Source organism: Podarcis bocagei (genome assembly GCF_964188305.1).
Source record: "Podarcis bocagei genome assembly, chromosome: 2".
In the NCBI taxonomy this organism is placed as follows: Eukaryota; Metazoa; Chordata; class Lepidosauria; order Squamata; family Lacertidae; genus Podarcis; species Podarcis bocagei.
Window position 1 is genome coordinate 39,399,984 of NC_138126.1, and position 18,146 is coordinate 39,418,129.

Sequence of the window (18,146 nt, forward strand, 5' to 3'; positions counted from 1 at the left end):
TTATACACACACATTGTTAGTGAGGCCCCATCTGCACTATACATCAAAAGCAGTATCATACCACTTAAAACAGTCAATATTTCCCCCCAAAGAATCCTGGGAACTATAGTTTGTTAAGGGTGCTTAGCATAGTTAGGAGACACCTATTCCTCTCACAGAACTGCAATTTCCAGAATGGTTTAACAATAAATCCCTCTTCTTAGTGAACTGGAAATTGCAGGAGAATAAGGCTTCATTCACCTGATGAAGTGGACTGTAGTTGGCAAAAGATTGTAGTCTAATAAATTTCTTAGCCTGCAAGCACAGTTATGTGGAAGTAAATCCCACTGAAATCAATAGCAGCTGTTAATGGATAATCTTGCTTATGATCTCACTGCCACATCCCCTGCCAGCCACATCCCACACTGTCTATATTTGGGGGAAAGTCTGAGGAAATGAGTCTATAGGCTCCCCCACCCCATCATAGAGACTCATCCTATTATCTCCATTTTACCCATAGTGTGAATGTGTGAGAGAGAAGAGGAGAATAAAGCCTGCAACCTAGAGTACGAAATCAATATTTCTGGCTATGCTTCTTGTAAATAAATAGTAGTTAAAGTGTTTTGAAGGCCTGTGAATTTGTGACATGGGAGATAATCCTTTAAAACAGGGGGCACTACCTAAAACAGAAGCCATCTGGAAACCCTAATTCTCGCCGTTGTAACAATTAGATTACAGCTTAATATTTGCAAGAAGTGAGGTTAAAGGGAACCAGGCAGAGAGGGCCTTCTTGGTAGTGGTGCCCACCCTGTGGAACGCCCTCTCATCAGATGTCAAGGAAAAAAACAACTATCCAACTTTTAGAAGACATCTGAAGGCAGCCCTGTTTAGGGAAGTTTTTAATGTTTGAAGTTTTATTCTGTTTTTAATGTTGTGTTGAAAGCTGCCCAGAGTGGCTGGGGAAACCCAGCCAGATGGGCAGGGTAGAAATAATAAATTATTCTTATTCTTATTATTCTTATTATATTTTCTGTTAGCAATTCAACTCAAGCTCTGAGCAGCGTTGCAACCACTGGCGTCCCTTAATCAGAATGTGCACGTTCACCTACATGAAAAGACATACCCAGATGTTGCAACAGAACTCAAGTAATAATTACAGGGTAGAAAGGGGTACTCATCCAGATGTGCATCCAAAGCAGCTAAAGGTGTTGAAAGCCTGCCACCACCAGCAGCTCACCCAGGGTAGACTTGGTAATATGGCACCCTGATCAAGGACAAAATATTCTTATTTTCACAATAATTCCTTTTTAATCTTCTCTTATTTGCACCCCCTCGGCTCGGCACCCTGTGCAGGGGAACCACCCACATCGCCCTAAATCTGGTACTGGCTCACCCTTGTTGCAGTGGGATGAGTTACAATTTCAAAAGCAAAAGCTATCTCCCATCTTAAGGGTCTGCACATAGTCCTGGTTCTATAAAAACTCCATCGCACTTAATAGAAAAACTCATGATGTGTCATAAAGAGGAAATGAACACATCAGACATTCACTTTTAAGCTTTCATTTAGATCACTAAATGAGCTAAAAAGCAAGGTACGTCCAACTGCATTTGCAACAAATCATTTCCCTTCAGCTCATTTCTATCCAAGGCAAATGCAACTCCTTACAATACTTGGAGATGATGGGATCCAAAGGCACAGAGCTGCCAAACTGAATTTCAACCATTGGGTCCTACATGCGCTAGGTGGGATCTGGGTATTTGCCAGTGGTAGCATGGAGAAAAGCAGGACTATCCAAGGCCAATCCTAGGTACGGGGAAACAGAGCCCCAAACAAGGAACATGCAAGGCTATGCAAGGGCATGTTCAAGTGGGGTGGTCCATGAGGCAAACAAGGATGTAGAAAGATGGCCCAGTTCAGATTGACCAGACTGGACAAAGCACAATACTGATACATAGTTTAATGGGAGGCCCCATTAGCTAAAATGGTACCTCAGGTTAAGAATAGTTTCAGGTTAAGAACAGTCCTCCAGAACGAATTAAGTTCTTAACCTGAAGTACCACTTTATTTCTATTTCTTCTTTTTTGCATCCTGTAGTTTTTATTTGGGGTGTTCTATGCTTGTTTACCTAGATATTAAAATGTATTATTATTATTATTATTATTATTATTATTATTATTATTATTACAGTGGTACCTTGATTCTCAAACTTAATCCGTTCCGGAAGTCCTTTCCCAAACCAAAGTATTCAATAACCAAGGCACGCGTTCTCATGGAAAGGACTGCAAAATCGACTGATCCGTTCCAGACTTTTAAAAAACAATCCCTAAAACAGCAAATTAACATGAATTTTACTATCTAATGAGACCATTGATCCATAAAATGAAAGCAATAAACAGTGTACTGCAGCCATACAATCAGTCAATCAATAGCTGAACTGGGTTCCACACAGTCACACACATACAAAAAGAGCCGCAAAAACAAAAATGCAAAATAAATAGCAAAAACAGACAGACGTCGGCATAACACTCAAAATGGAAGTGTGGCACTCAAAACGGAGCATGTCCAGCTTCCAAAAAAAAGTTTGCAAACTGAAACACTTACTTTCGAGTTTGCAGTGTTTGGGTTCCAAGTTGTGTGAGTACCAAGGCGTTTGAGAACCAAGGTACCACTGTATTACTACTACTACTACTACTACTACAGGAAAAGAGGTGGTGCTAGTCCTGTGCACCTTACTTACTTACTGTAGTTTGTTAAAAGTTTGGGGAATTGTGTCTCTGTGAAAGGGAAACTACAGTTCCCATGATTTTTTTTTTTTTTTTTTTTTGATGTATGACATGAATCTGCCACACTGTCATAATCATTTCAGTGGAGCTTTTTTTCCCCAAATAAGGTACTTAAGATCTAAGCATGGAAAGCTACAGGGGAGATGGAAGATGTTGAGAATGGTGAGTTCAACAGGCAGGCAGGCAGGCAGGCAGGCAGCCAGACACTGGGAATGCAGGATCAGCCCTCAAAAGAAAAGAAATATTCATTAATTCATTTTTACAGTTAAAGCATATTAAATGTCATCTTAATTTGAACAGAACATTTATTTTGTCCTGTGAAATAAAAATAAGCAGCCTCTTATAACGAAGGCATAGGAATGATTTGTTGTCTTTAGGATTTGGATAGGAACATATTAACAAAGTTCTTTCCCCCAGCCTTGGAAGTTTCCAGGGAGTTAAGAATACAGAGCTGAAAGCTTGCACAAGTATGGTTTCCGTTTATCTGTCTTGGTTCCCTCCAGCATTGTGACATCTTTAGCAAAGCAGGAGAGTAAAACAAAAACAAACTGAGATCAAATTTAATTAGGAAGCCAATTTTCTCATGTTGTTTTTTGGGTCAGGGCTGTGCTAAATATCCTTTCATCTTGTAATAATGGGTTGTTTGTATTCCCTGGTGTGAAGTGCACAGAACAATCATTCCACCTTTCCACCACTTTTTTGGGTGAGGAACAGAATTCAGAAACTACATTCAGAAAGGATGCGTTCACAGTATACCTCTAAAGCACATTTAAAACACATTCTCTCCCACAAAGAATTCTGGGCAATGTAGTTTACCCCTTACAGAACTACAGTTCCCAGCAACCCTTAGCAAACTACACTGCCCAGAATTTGTTGAGGGAAGGAATGTACTTCAAATGTTCTGAAAAGGTATAATGTGGACACAGTCCAAATGTGTATCCAATCCAGTAGGCTTGTTCCCAAACACAACCCTCTAGCCTTCACCCTGTGTTGCTGCTGATCAACAGGCATTTAATAATATTGTGATGAGTTTGACTTGTAATCCCTATAATCCCAGCAACTGTGAAAATATAAATCAATATATCTTTCTCATGAAGTGGTCACCTGGGGGATGGTCCATTAAGAGAGCTAAGGAAAGGGGCCTCTGTGCCAAAGGGAGTGGGGGTCCTCTACCCTCTCTTGGATAGTTAGTGGGACAAAAACCAGAGTTTAGAATTGAAAAGTATGTGTAATGTGTCACCTGGAAAAAAAGCTATGGGCTGAAGAGGCAGAGAAGAAACCATGGCTGATTTATGCTTGAATCAAAGCCTGTGGCCACTGGAGAAGCAAGACCCTTTTGGGATGTTAATGCTGTGAACACTTCCATCATAGGCTCAGGTTGTATATATGTGTAAATAAGCCATATATCATAAAGACACCACAGTCTCCGCTGTGGCTCATTCTCAGAAAAAAACACGAACCCTGGGCAAGCACCTGGACCCCTGGAATCTTGCACTGCTCAGAGACTGGGGTGGTGTGTGACAATATATTGCTTTCATGGTTGCAGGTAATATATTTGTATGCTTCTCAATTTGTATTGTATTATTTTATGTACTGTGGCTTGCCGTTGTTTTATTGATTATGGTTTAGAAATTATTTATTGTTGAGTAGATTTCTGTTTAACTTTTATATGCTGATATTATCATTTTATACTACTCTAAAAATTGTTGAATGTTACTTTTTGATGTAGGTTGCTTATTTTAAAGTTTTGTTTATCATCACATTTTTCTATTGCATTAGATTGTTATAAGATGTACATTTTTTGTTTCTTCAGCTTGTAAACCGCCTTGAGTATTGTAAGATAGAAAGATGGTATAAAAATAATGAAAAATGAAAAAATGATGACATTGCTTTCAATATATTGCTTTCTATCCTCCACAGATTCACACACTCTCGAATGCAACTATTCATTTATTTTATACACTAAACTTTGTTTAATGACTTTTTTTGGTGGCAGATGAAGACATTCCTTTTCTCCCAGGTCTTTTAACATCTTTTAACATTTTGATGTTACTTTAGATTCATCTAATTTTAGTCTCTGTTTAAAACTGACAGCAGTTAGGTTTAACTTGCATGCTGGGTGGAGAGGTTTGCATAAGAACATCCCTAATGGGTATGACTAAAGGTCCATCTACGTCCAACATTCTGTTCTCAACAGTGACCAAACAGATCCCTTTAGGAAGCCCATAAAGCAAGACAAGAGCAGAAGACCTCACTCCCCAGCAACTGGTATTCAGAGGCACCACCTCTGATACTGGGGGTAGTACAAAGCTAGTAGCCCTTGTATGTATGTATTTGTCTAAACCTCCTTTAAAGGCACCATCTGATAGCAACTTATGGCAGCAGATTCCGTAAAGAAATTGCACGCTGTGTGACGATGTGCTTTCTTCTGCCTGCCCAGAATCTCCGGCCAATCAGGGGATGACCCTGAGTTCTAGTACTGTATTATGACCTAGGGAGAAAATCTTATATATTGGCCTGTTAATCTCTATCAACCTTCTAAGTGCTAAGAAAGATTTCCCCACACATTTGATATAGGCATACAAGAATACAGTTGTCTTGGTTGTACCGTTAAAGAATCAGCCCTCTGTCCTGTTTACTTTGCTGAAATATGTCGGCATTGGATGTGATTCTGTTCTGCAGCATTACCTTGCATTTCCCACGTTTCCTTCTGAGAACATTTTTATGCTACCATCTGCTGTATTTCTGTTCCAATGGCCCTGGAGATGTTTGAATCAAATTTTAAAAATGGATTTCTCTTCTAAGAAGAATTGGCACAGGGCATGAAAATGTCAGTGCAATGTAAGATATGCTGCTGCCACCACCGAAAGAGAGGTCCTGGCTCAAGTTCTCAGATGTGCTGGCTTAACATGTCACTGGTGCATCTGCTAAACGCTAGTAAAAGTCTGCTGCTGCAATGGCTAAAAAGAGGCAGAACACATTTATACCATAGTGCAGAGCTTCCCAATCTGTGTGTCGTGACATGTTAGTGTGTCAGCTGCAGTGTGTAGGTGTGTCCTGTGAACGCTCCCCACACTCCCCCCGGGGGCTGGAAAAGGGTTAGTTTAACTCCCGGTTGGCTGGTAAAACTGAATTACTGTGTCGCAGAATGATGCATGTCTAAAAGGTGTGTCACCAACATGAAAAATTTGGAAAGCTCTGCCATAGTCTATATCCTTCCAGATTGTCATGGGCCCTGGGGGTGATGGACAGGACAGACCAGAGGAGTGACCTGGGGTGGGGGAATCCAGTGAGCTGGGAAGATACCTACCCAGATCAGAGAACCTAAGGAAAAGAATCCTGGGGAAGGTCCCAGTGAAAGGCAGGTTTTCATCACCTTGTCCCATCTCCTCACCAGTCTTGCTGTGCTAAGTTGTGCCCACCCCTTTCCCAGAGTTGCAGAGGACGTGATTGTTATGTACTGAAGTTCTCACCCTGGGCCAGCAGGGGGATACTGTAGATAGTTTTCACTCAGGTCCACATATGCAAATAAGGGATTGAAAGTGATGTTCAGTGATTGGATAGTTACAGAAAATGGTTACTGTTGTGTTCTAGTGGAGGTCTATATAAGCAGGCTGGCTGAACCCTTCAATTCAGTTCTGTTCTGGCCTGTGAATAAACAAGAGCTGTTTGAAAAATCTCTGTGTCGTCTGATATGTTCACCCACAACTTAACAGTGATATTGTTGGATCAACATCTTTGCTTGTGAAGGCATGGGGTAGCACCTGCTGTGCCTCTGAAATACATCAAACCTATGTATCTCACTGACCTCAGACTGATGGCCCAGTTGTTGTTGTTGTTGTTGTTGTTGTTGTTGTTGTTATTCCTTTCATCTGAGGATTCACAGGGTGGTTTACAATAGAAAAATACATATAATAGTCACAAACAAAAACAATAAACACCCACGTCCTTAGTTTCAAAGGCCATAGTTTGTTGAATTAGCCAAAGGCCTGGGACAAGAGAAATGCTTTTTGCCTGGCACCTAAAGATATGTAACAAAGGTGTCAGGAAAGCCTCCCTGGGGCATGTATTCCATAAACGGGGAGCCACCACATAAAAGGCCCATTCTCATGCTGCCACCCTCCAGACCTTGAATAAGGGCCTCAGATGATGATTGCTGGTTCCAGGCTGGTTGATACGGGGAGAGGCTTTTCAACTTTACAGTGACCTCACAGCTGACACAAGGAATTAGTGGGAAATGAAGTCCTTGGAGAAGGAAAAAATAATTTTACAATTACTATAGCAGCACACATTTTCTCTCTGGAATTTGGTACCACAAGATGAAGTGAAGGCCACCAACTTGGATGGCTTTAGAAGCGGCTTAGACAAATTCATGGAGAATAAAGCTATCAATGGCTACAAGACACAATGGCTGTATACTTCCAGTTTCAGAGTTGGTATGCCTCTGATTACCAGTTGCTGTGAATTACAAATGGGAAGAGTGCTGTTGCACTCAGGTTCCACTTGCTTGTGGACTTCCCACAGGCATCTGGTTGACTACTATGAGAAAAGGATGCTAGACTAGAGGGGTCTTTGATCTGGTCCAGTAGGGCTCCTCTCTTGTTTCTCTGCTCTACATGTCGCTACAGTAGGGTATAGGATAGGGCATAATCACAGCATACCACCCATATGCAAATCCTATCCAGGGATGCTGTTACGTAATTAGATGAGGGGCTGTACTGTATGGGGGAACATTTTTTCTAGTCTCAGACATAGCTGTCAACGTTTTCCCCTTTTTAAAGGGAAATTCCCTTATTCCGAATAGGATTCCTCGCAAGAAAAGGGGAAAGTTGACAGCTATGGCAGATTGTGCACAGTTAGAGCACATTGGGAAGAACTCTACTGGTGGGAACCTTGAAGACAAAGCACTTTGCACACATAGCCTGTTGTCAGTGTCCTTGGATCCCCAGATTTTGCTGGACTACCACAACTACCATAATCCCCAACCAGTTTAGCCAAGGGTGAGAGACGATGGGAATTGTATTGCAACATCTGGGGCCCCGAGGTTGAAGAGTCCTGGGGAAGACACAAGAGAACATGAGCACATTTCATTCAGTACATCTGCTTTGGTGAAACTACATAGAATAAGCCAGACTGTGTGTGAATGTACTATATATTTAAATGCTTGTTTAAGAAAGAATGCCAGTGGGAAATTTTTAAACAAACGAGCATGTTCCTTCTTCCCTTGCCTGTGGGAAACTAAGTTGGGATCTGAGTACTGTGAACAAGTAGTAATAAGATTGCTAATGGGAACTGTGTCTAATCCTATTAGTGGGATTTTTGAATAAAATACACTTTTAAACAACAGTAAGTTCCAACTGATGGATGTTGGCTGTTACATAACCTTGTTTAGTTACAACTCCCCCTTTAAACAAAAAAACCTCTGCAGCTACGGAAGGTCAGAGTGATTTGAACAATATAGAAGGGTGGGGAAGTATTTGTTAAGGATTTCCATTTTAAAAAACAAGCACGGCTCCTTGGGTTGCCAACCACAAGAAGTTTGTAGGGCTGCAAAAATGAAATAAAGCACATTTTAAAATAAGACATGAACTTCATATAAATGCACTAATATTCTAGTAGCCCTTTGCAGCATATGACATGCTTTACCATTATTACATAGTTCACTTATATCTACTCACACATAAGCCCCATTGCATTCAATGGAACTTACTCCCTGGTAAGAGGATAATAGAAGGTTTCTTCAGGGTAATATAACCCTATCTGCTACAGATGCAAGAAATCCATTTTTACATCAACTTTGATCATCCACACCATACATTGAAAGCACACTTTAACATTCATTGTTTCCTCCAAAAGAGTCATGGGAACTGTAGCTTGCTCCTTGCAGAGCTTGAAAACTCTGGTTTAAGCCTAGATGTCTTATGCTGGGTCAAGCTATAGGCACATCTAGGATTGTTCAGTGTTGTCTATCTTCCCAAGGAGAAGTTATCCAAGGCTTCAGTCCATCCTATCTGAAGCCACCCTGTGCATCACTGGTGCAAATGTGAATATAAACAAAGGCTGAATCTTAACACACTACTTCCTGTGGTACGTAAATTCAGTGACCTTGTCCCTCTACTTGGGACAAGGACTCCAAAACAGTTCTGCAAACTTCACAGAAATTCAACAATGTGCCCATTGCTATTGCTAATAAAAGTAACTTTCCCCATTGCTTCACACTGTGCAGTGTTAGTCAAAAACCATTTAAGGGGGTTTACGATGCCATTGACAAACCACTTAAACCATCAAGCTTGCATTTAAATGGGATTAGATCTGTTGATTGCATGGGTTAGTGGAAGTGCTGTGCATTATTAGTGCCAGTGGTTGGTGGATTGTAACCATAAAACCTTTGCTGGAAATTAAGGTAATCAACCACAGCCTGCTGCTCCAAGGTCGAATCCTGCTTAGCCTGATCCCCTGCAGAACTCCCAACATGACTGACGTGCTTCTGGTAAAGCAACATACTATAAGCAGAGACCAGGACAGAGTTGGCACCAAGATGTCTTGATAGTCGAGGGAGGAAATCCAAATGGCATCCTCCCTCCCATTAATTGGGAAGTTTTTCAGTGCAAACCCCATTAAACAGTAATCCTACACTATTGCACAGCCCACATTTCTTTCAGGACAGTGTTTGTTTGTTTGTTTGCATAATTTTTTATTAATTTTCCAATACAATTATACAATTTTATCCAAATTTTAACAAATTATCTCTTTTTGGACTTCCTTCCGCTTCTCTGGTAACCATCCATATTTATCTTTTTAATACACATTCCCTTCATTTGTATTCATTTGTATTTCAGGACAGTGTTTTGACCCTCTTGACTTTGCCTTTCAAGTTATTTTTTATCAATCTCATTTGGGAGAAGTTTCCTCTTTTGAAATAAAATGTGACCACATTGCATTTTCTGGGAAATTGACTATTTACATGTATATTTAATTTAATAGCACTATGGTCACTGCTCCCAACTGCCTCAACAACACTTAGAATCTCATTCAAGTCATCCATCGCCACATACAGTAATTTCCCCCAGACAATCCTGAGAACTCACAGAGCTACAGCTCTCAGTAACCTTAACAAACTACAGACCCCATTATTCTTTGGAGAGGGGGATATGCTTCCAATGCATTGTTAAACACCACCCTTCTCCACAGCAGTGCAAGATTCCAGGGGTACCAGGCATGCCTACCCAGGGTCTGTGTTTCCTTTTGGAAATGAGGCATAGCAGAGACTGCGGTGTCCTTATGATATATGGTTTATTTGCACCTATATACAACCTGAGCCTGTGATGGAGGGGTTTGCAGCATTAAAACTCCCAGAGGTTCTTGCGTCTTCCATAGCCACAGCAGCTTTGGCATTATGCCAGCCATTGCTCTCAAATATTGCTCTCTGGCTCTCTCTCTCTCCAGACTAATTTACTAACTCTGTTGCATAACTCCTAACCATAATCCCTAAACTCTAACCTAAAATGCTAGCATTGTCTTTTTAAACTATCTTCTGTGGAGAGGGAGGGAGCCCACTCATTTGCAGGTGAGATTCATCTTTGATCCTTGCTGTTGTCTTAATGAGTCATCCCCAGGCCATCACCTCAAAAAGAAATTATCCTGACTTAATTAGTTTTTAACACTTGTTGATTCCCTAGGATGAAAGAGGTGTCTTACACACATGCAGGTCTTGATGAGAGTCTAACATGTGGGAACCGGACACACAGTTTTAACACACAAGCCTTAATTATTGGTCCCAGCCACAAACTCATAGCAGTATGGGGTGTTTTTATGTCCTTTGTCACAAACCAGCATATTGCTGCGTACTTTTACATCTGGCTGATCCTTAGACTAATGAGTTGTCTTTCTGTCATCACTCCCCCCCTTCCTTTCATAATAGTTATTACAAGGAGATTTCCAATATATACTACATATGCATGTTGCTCAATCCTGTCCCAAAACAGACTCTCTCTCTTTTTTAATGTCACAGATGGTTGAAATTCTTGGCTGATTCCAAGACAGCTCAAAGGACAGTTGACCGCCTCCAAAAAGTATTGGGAGGGGGGCGAGGAAATAAATGCTCCAAACAAAATTCCTCTGGAAGCATGTCTATGAAACTGAATGGAAACACATTTTCTTCGGGAAACAGGAGTACCCCCTCCCTACACTGGAGATGGGGAAGGTGGGCTGCTTTTGGGCCAAACAATTGGTTTACAGGCGGAAGCGGGGAGGGGATAAAGGAAAAAAGCTCAGCCAATAGCGGCTTAGGAAATACTTTTGGCTTCCAGCGCTCATTTGCAACACATTCCTTTTGATCTGACACAAGGAGTGTAACACTGCCCCGTCCGCGAGCCTCCCTCAGCAGCCCACCCTTGGAGCGGGGTGCATGCTGGGAATCGTAGTTCCGCGGTGAGGCCCCGCCAGCTAGCAGCGGGCGGCAGGATCTTTCCGGCGGAGACTACATTGCCCATGGAGCCGGCGGGGACTATATAATCAGCCGCAGAGAGCCCGAGAAGTGCAGTAACCATGTGGATGTGCTGCTGAGCCAGCTCTTGGCTGAGGAGGGTTGGGAGCCGGAGCGGGGGCTAGCGAGCCTCCATCCCTCACGGAGCTCCTCGGCAGGGGCAACAGGGCTTCCTCCGGGAACATGGGATTACAAAGCGGCTCCTAACCCGCTCCAGCTCCAGGGCGAGCCGAGCCCCTTATGCAATCAGGTAAAAGGCAAGAGGCAGCGGGGGGCGGCAGTGACAAGAGACCAGAAGCAGCAGAAGTTGGCTTTTCCCCTCCAGGGGAGGGGGAAGCTCAAAAGCTCAGCTTCGACTCGCCTTAGTTTGCAAGCTTCTCGTTGCAGCCCTTTACAAACCTCCTGCGGTGGGTGGTTATTTAAATATATATGCTTGCCTTTCTTATTATCAGATCACCCTGATCCTGTTTATACAGGAGGGATTGTGGTTTTGGCGGCGGCGGGGAAAGAAGCAACAGATCAAATAACTCTCCCTTTTCCTTTCTTTCTTGAATCCTAAATCCTTCCTTTCTTGAATCCTAAATCCAGCCCCCCCCCCCACCGCCCAAGTTTGCAACTCTTGACAGCGACAGGAAGAAAAAAAAAAATGCTGCTTGAATCATGTGGGGAAGGCATCGACCTCTCTTGAAAGGCGGCGTCCCCCGGCTTGTTAAAACTTCATGGCTACTGATGCAGCAAACTGATAAGGAGGCGGGTGTTAGAGCGGGGATCCGAGAGGTGTGATTGTGTGTGTGCGGTTGGTGTTTGGGCGGGGGGGAAAAGAGAGAGACGGGTTAAAACACGGGTGATTCCCAAAGGTCTCGGCAAGATGTTGCGGCTCGACATCCTCTCCCCTTCCGTTTTTAAACTCGCCTTCATTTCTTGGAAACCCTGGCAGATTCCCCCCCCTCGGATCTCTGCTGTCGTCTTAAGCGAGAGCCGAGCCTTCTCTAGCCTTCTGTAGGTCTGTTTTTTTGGCAGCAAACTTCTGACTTGTGGGGAGCAACACGAGTTCCTAAGTTATTAACTTGATTGCTTTTGCATCAAACAGAGTGGAAGGAAGCTGACACAAATTGGCCCGAGTTAATGTGCGAAGGGCATGTGGAAGGTTGCCTTTTGGAGTTTTAATGGGTTCATTTTTTTTTTTAAAGGTTCTTAAAATTCCTTTCACTCTAGTTCAGGGCAAGGATTCCAAAACTGTGGTCCGTGGACCACTCATGAACGTCATTCAGATGGTCCACAGCACACCCACATTACAGATTCATATCGGTTTTTAAATTGTATTTTTACGGCTTTGTATGTGTCACGCATTGCATTGTAGTTTGAACTCTGTGGGATCCAAGTTGTGATACATGGTATAAAACAAGCAATAAAAATACCATTAAAAATCATACAGTGTCTAGCACAGTGCATAGCAGTTGCTGCAACAGGCAGAAAAATCATCAAGTGGTCGGCCAAGATCACCAGCAATTTTCAAGTGCCCCCTAGGAGGGGAAAGGTTTGGGAAGCATCTGCTTAGAGATTTAGGTGTCTAGTTTTTTGGGGGGTGGGAGATTCTAATGCTGTGGAAGTCTGTCAGAATGATGCCTTCTTGGGAAAAGCAAACAAAACACCCAGGTTGTGTTCACACATGCAGTAGTCCATGGTGCAGTTCTCCTGTGGAAGTAGCTGAACAGTTGCGTACATGCAGTGTGCAGAAACTGAATGTTTGACGAAAAGGAGATATGTGTAATCTTTAAGAGACCCGTTCCCTACACCTGCACCTGTTGGCAATGAATGAAACAATAGGTAAAATGAGAAATAATTTTCAGGTGGGGGAGTGTTTAATGTAGTGTTTAGTTTTTATTAATGAGGGTGCTGGAACTGGATACAAAATTCCAAATGCAGCTGCACCATATATTTACATAAGGGCATTATGATACTGACCATTTTATTTTCAGTCCTTTTATTAATAATACATAGCAAGGAATTGACCATGTTTACTGCCACAGCACACCTTGATATTTTAGAATGAAAGTGGTCTATAGATGTTTAAATAATACTTTCACTGAGCTTGCCACCAAGACCCCAAGATTTATTTCCTGGAAAATTGCAGATAGATACCATCTGCATGTGTACATGCTTGTGTGCGCTTAATATATAACATATCTAAGTTTGTGACTGAGAGTGTGCATTACTTTATAGTTGCTTATATAAAACACCATTTGCTGTTCTATTGCCCATTCAGCCAGCATGAAGTAATTCATTTAGAGCTCTTTGCATCTGTATAATTTGGTGTGATCTTGCCTATATTACTGTTCACCCTGACTCAGATTAAATAGCATTGGTACCAGTACAGATCCTTGCTGGGGCGCCACAGTATACATTCCTGCACTGCAATTATTGTCCACTTAATGCTTTATGATCTGTTGCTTGTTTGTTTTGACCAGTTGCTGATGCATAAGTGTACCTGTCTTATCTAGTGACTGCCACTTCACCTTTAGTGACAGACTTTTTGACAGCCTAAGTATTCGCTGTACAAGACCATCCAGTCAACCTGTTTATCACACTTAAATCTAAAAGACTAGTGATACAGGACTTCCCTTTGCCCAAGGCATGCTGATTCTTCCTTAGCAAAGCGTTTCTCTCTCCCACCAATCAGTATTTCAGAATTCCATCTTTAATACTTCTTTCTGCTATTTTACCTAGCTGTTAGGCACCACAACACTTCATTTGTCAAAAATAATTCCAGAATGGAACCAGGAAACGGCAGGCCTCTTGGGCTGTTTTCCAGTCTGTAGGTAAAGAGACTGATGTTTGCTGCAATAGGTAACACATCTGCACAACAACCCTATGAGTGTGGGTGTTCCGTTTTAAAGATGAGCAAGTTGAGGTTGAGGGAATTGCTGTGATCCTCTCCCCTTTATTGCTGTTCGTAAGACTTATTAAAGGGTGTCTCCATATATTCCAAGTATCCCTAAAATTGCTTGGATGATGGGGAGAAGTAGAGAAAAACTTCAATTTAAGCAAAGCCAATATTTGCATGCATGGATTTTAATGCTGATCAATATTCCACTTTAATCATTTGTAAATGTAATATTCTCTCTCTCCCCACCTTCACTTTTTAGATCCTTGTGATAGGTGGAATAAGCTTCTCTTCCAAGAGTGGAGTCTACTTTCAGTGACCTTGCTAGATCTGTAGGCTGCACATTCAAATCAATGGGATATTGACTTGGTCAGTACTGCATCCTACCCGTTATTAATACAATCCTGTGCATGTCAATTCAGAAGGAAGCCCCACTGAGTTCACTGTCTGAATTCATCACAATGAAGTCTCTAGCTGTTGATCACATTATGCTAAAAGATTGAACTATCACAAAGCAGGTTGAGTATAATGATAAAGGCTCGATTTCAACAGTCACATTACCGTGTTTGGTATAAAATGAGGTAGCTTCCTTTGCAATTAGAAGTGGACAAGCATAGCCACTTTCTGTGGTGCCCTCTACATGTTGCTGGACTACAGCTCCCAGCAGCCCTCACCACTGGCCATGCTGGCTGGGACTGATAGGAGATGGAGTCCCATGACATCTGTAGGAAGCACCATGTTGGCTCCTGCTGTACTAGAAGATGCATGTTAGGTGAAACTGGTGTACGTCGTATCTTTCTTTCATTTTCAGGAGGAAAGGGGAAATGCTATATTTGCACCACAGTGGGGCTCTGAAAAGGTTGCATGCACTGTACCATTTAGGGCACTGTTCAGATTTCAAGGTGCTACCCTTGGGGGTGGGCAGAAGTAGGCTGCTGGGCGGATTCAACAACTGACTTGACTTAATGGACAGTTGGAGATGGTGGAGAGCAATTCTCACTGAGAGTTCCTCTGTCACCTGCAAGCTGAGTCAGTGTTACGTTATTTTCCAAAGTGCTTCACGCACATTATATTGTTGTTGTTGTTTAGTTGTGTCCGACTCTTCATGACCCCATGGACCAGAGCACGCCAGGCACTCCTGTCTTCCACTGCCTCCCGCAGCTTGGTCAAACTCATGTTTGTAGCTTCAAGAACACTGTCCAACCATCTCGTCCTCTGTCATCCCCTTCTCCTTGTGCTCTCCATCTTTCCCAACATCAGGGTCTTTTCCAGGGAGTCTTCTCTTCTCATGAGGTGGCCAAAGTATTGGAGCCTCAGCTTCAGGATCTGTCCTTCCAGTGAGCACTCAGGGCTGATTTCCTGAAGAATGGATACGTTTGATCTTCTTGCAGTCCATGGGACTCTCAAGAGTCTTCTCCAGCACCATAATTCAAAAGCATCAATTCTTCGGCGATCAGCCTTCTTTATGGTCCAGCTCTCACTTCCATACATCACTACTGGGAAAACCATGGCTTTAACTATACAGACCTTTGTTGGCAGGGTGATGCCTCTGCTTTTTAAGATGCTGTCTAGTTTTGTCATTGCTTTTCTCCCAAGAAGCAACCCTGGAAGGTAGGTCTTGCTTCCATGTAAGGCAAATGAGTCTGTGGTCCCATAATACAGATGGGAAGCTGAAAGGTAGCAATTTCCCGGCAGCCACCTGGTAAGTTCACAGGGTTAAAGTGATCCCTAGGTACATTGTATCAGATCAATTCAAAAAGAACTATTAAAGTTGTATCTCGGTTGGGCAAAGAGGCTGTTACTTTGAATATTGCTAGTACTTCTGAATTGCTCTTTTTCCTTTTTGAATCCTCCCTCAGCCCTCACCCTCCATGGTGCCTTTTTAAGAATGTGCAGTGCTGTGCTAGGATAGGCCTCTTTAACAGTCATTTGAGAGTGCATTGTCCCTTCTCTCAAGCTTTTAAGAATACTTGATACATAAGTTAAAGGATGTATTATATAAACACACATGAATGTTGTTGCAGATTTGGCTGCAGATGGTCTTAAATGGTCAAAAGATGGGCAGTTGCAGCTGGCTAGTTCTGAGGGTCTTGGTAACTAGTCTAACAGTCTAAATATTTAGTTGTTTCCTGGACTACAATAACTGGGCCTGAGGAGGGGAAAAAGCCACATACTTCTCAATTGTGTGTTCTTTAGCTTCCTGTTGACTTCTTTTTAAAGACTAATCAGACACTGCTCAGAATATTTTGTTGCTGGAGCCAGAAAGCACACAAAAAAGTCCCCACCTGTAACAGGAAAAATAATAATCAATATAATAATAATACACTAAATTGAGCAGTGTATTACTCCTCTAATAGGGCTCCAAAATTTACAACAGTATGCTGCCTGGTGAGAAGACTGGTACTACTGGCAATTGTTAAGAGACTTTTATTTGTGTCTGGATGTTAGGAACGTGGGAAGCTTCCTTCTACAGAGTCAGACTACAGATCCCTTTTGCCTAGTTTCGGCTACACCGATTGGCAGCAGCTATCTTAGGCAGGGGTCTATCCCAGGCCAAACTGGAGATGCCAAGGCCTTGATTGAACTGGGACTGCCACCTTCTGCATGCAAAGCATGGGCACCCAGTGTGGTTAGGTGAGAAACATAAATCCGGTCATTACAAACGTCCTGAGGCTCATAGGTGATGCTCCTGTGATTGTAGCAGGAGACAGACAATTAGGGGGTAGCTACCATGCAGAATTCTCACATAGACATGGACAGCATGAAAGCCCTGGGAATGGATATCGTCAACAGGTTCATGGAGCAACAAGTACATCAAGTGTTTCTCCTCTGCTGAAATCTCATTGGTGAAGTATAAGCGGGAGAGTGAAGGTGCAATAAAAGCAGGAAATTAGGATGCGTGTAAGGAGGCAAGTGGAGCTTTGAGACGGATACAGCTTTTTATCCACTTCAGCCAAGCAAGCTTGGCTTAGGACTTCATATGGAATCCTAGCTAAAAGCCAAGGGTTTCCACAAAAGAAAAGCAATGAATCCTAAGCCATTAGATTTGTTCCCAGGTATTTGCTTAAGAGGTGTTCCCTCAGGTTGACAGTGGGCCTTTGAGTGCAATTGCTTTCCTATCTGGGTGCCTGAGAAGCTAGACCAACTCTGATATATCTTCTGTAACCAGTTTTATCGGCTCTGTGAGGAGCCCTCTCACCCTGCTCTGAGTGAAAGTGTAGGCTATACTCCTTTTTTCAAGGCACACTTGTATTGCAAGAATCGTAGATTCGTGCCCAGCAATTGGATTTGCAACAGTTAATAAACCAGAGAGGAGTTAAGTGCTTGTAATTTGGATATAGCTGAAACTGTATATAGATAGAGCTATTTCAATTAGTTATCCAAAGCCATGGATAGGCACCCTTTTTGCAACTGCAAGGTAGCCCAGTTAATATTTTCTCCTAGCATCCCATCTTCCTCTTTGCCTAGTCACTCATGAGTTGGGAGACAGGTTTGTTGTTTCTGGGCAGAGGTAATGTTCCTGAATGCCCTGCCTCTTGTCAGTTGTAGGGAAACTTGAGGCAAACGTTCCCACTCTCTCAGGATGATGGGGAGATAGATACTTCATGGGACTTCCCTGTTCTGAGGGCATATAGTAATGGATACCTTTAGTAAAGTGATTTGATTTTGCAATGCATGCTTCAGCTCTTGTGGCATCCTATTGCACAGTCTGAGAAATGCTGATTGAGAGTCTTGGTGAAGTTGCTGTACAGTCAGATGAGCTAATTTGAGATGGGTAGCTTTGCCAAACTGAAGTCTTCTGCACACCAGAAATTACATCCAAGATGGCATTCTTTTTGGACGCTGGACAAGGCAACTAATTACTCTGCTTGCTTGAATGCCAAGCCTATCATAGAAGAATATAACTTGGTGTGTACCTGACATTCTTCTTGGCAACTTCAGGGGAGGAAACTGAACTGGAGCAATGTGTTCTGGTATTCATTCCATGATAAAACGTTAGGGTGCATTAGATGG

General features: G+C 42.5%; 1 protein-coding gene across 7 annotated transcripts in view; it reads left to right on the plus strand.

Annotated features, from left to right (window-relative positions):
• Positions 1-11,292: 11,292 nt before the first annotated feature.
• ITPR1 (inositol 1,4,5-trisphosphate receptor type 1) overlaps positions 11,293-18,146 on the plus strand; it is a 209,969-nt gene continuing 203,115 nt past the window's right edge. For 6 of the 7 annotated variants that reach the window (XM_081183917.1, XM_081183920.1, XM_081183921.1 and 3 more), the window contains exon 1: positions 11,293-11,498. The gene's annotated coding sequence lies outside the window, so the exon portion shown is untranslated. Of the gene's footprint in view, positions 11,499-14,394; positions 14,502-18,146 lie in introns of all 7 variants that reach the window. The other variant, XM_081183918.1, reaches the window with a different exon arrangement.